Genomic DNA, 1,352 nt, shown 5'->3' on the forward strand with positions numbered 1-1,352 from the left:
AAACATGAACAACGAATAACATTTTCCGTGTCAGTCGTCTCTAAACTAAACGTTTCGATCGTCTGGACGGAACGCGACTACATATTTCGATTGAAAATCCCATTATCAATTCAAACTGTATTACCTATTTTAGTTACTATTATTTAAGACCTTGTAGCAGTGGAAGGGGATCAATTATAACCATCAGTTCTAAAATAGGTATTCAATTACTTTGTGAGGGGTATTGTCGTGCTTCCATGCATAATTAATATTAGTTTGTAATGTACCCACTCATTGGTACCTTAGAAACCATTACGTATTGAAACCTATATCCAATATGTCAATACTTTTGCTTTATGGACGTTGGCATCTTTGCGCTCTGTTTTTCGCGTGTAAATAATGCAGTTTCCATGTTTGAATACTAAATACAGTCGCGATCTGATTTGTTTACAAATTTGTTTTGTTAAAAGCTCAACATTGTTTTTGCCTGAGACCCTTCGAAAAAGATACGTTTCATTAATATAAAGTCAATAACGCATTTCGTTTACCGAAAACAAAGTGCACTCGCACTTTTTGCTTTCTCATAACGGTTTGCGCAGTAGAATACAAAAAGCACACGTGCACTTTACGTTCCATTTGATAATATAACAGAGAGAGATGGTTTAGTTTTCTGCGGAGGAAACTTTTTGTCGATACTATTAAGGTAGCGATGGCGTATGTCCGTTAGTTTAAAGAAGCCCGTTAATTCTTTTCTTTAATTTTGTACCATTAAAAAAAATAAGCTGTAGGTATCTGCCCTGGTATTTTGCTGTTGATTTAATAGGTAGATACTTGTTATCATAAATTTGAATTGGCGGGGCCTTTGTTTAAAATTGCTCACTTATTGTGTAAATGTGTTCAGCTACTGTAAAGGGCCGTATTTAAACGTAGATTTGTTGTTTACTGTAAATTGCGCGTACCATGTTTTCTTATGTGGATATTAAATTTAAATCTTTAAATTTGGCTTACCACCTTTATGCCTACTGGACTAGGACTTCTCCCATCTTAACCACCCAATAATAGTTACCAGTACCTAGTGCTGAAAGGGATTCTTATGTGGCTATTTTTAGCGCATTTTTGAAAAAAATACGCTATTATATTCGTTATTGCTGGCAGGCCCGCTGTCCGCGTGAGATCTCCACAACTACAATAGCTAGAGAATTCAAATTTTCACTAAAAGCTTTCTGCTATAGTGTAGATGTGCAGGCACTAGTCTATTTTGAGTTAGATTACTTGTGAGATCGATAATTGAAGAAAATAATTTCGATATGGGTTTCGGAGGTGCTATAATTTTACCGTTAGATAGCGCTACCAGTACAAAAACTTATTATTTA

This window comes from Photinus pyralis, unplaced genomic scaffold (genome assembly GCF_008802855.1).
Source record: "Photinus pyralis isolate 1611_PpyrPB1 unplaced genomic scaffold, Ppyr1.3 Ppyr1.4_LG4, whole genome shotgun sequence".
Lineage (NCBI taxonomy): Eukaryota > Metazoa > Arthropoda > Insecta > Coleoptera > Lampyridae > Photinus > Photinus pyralis.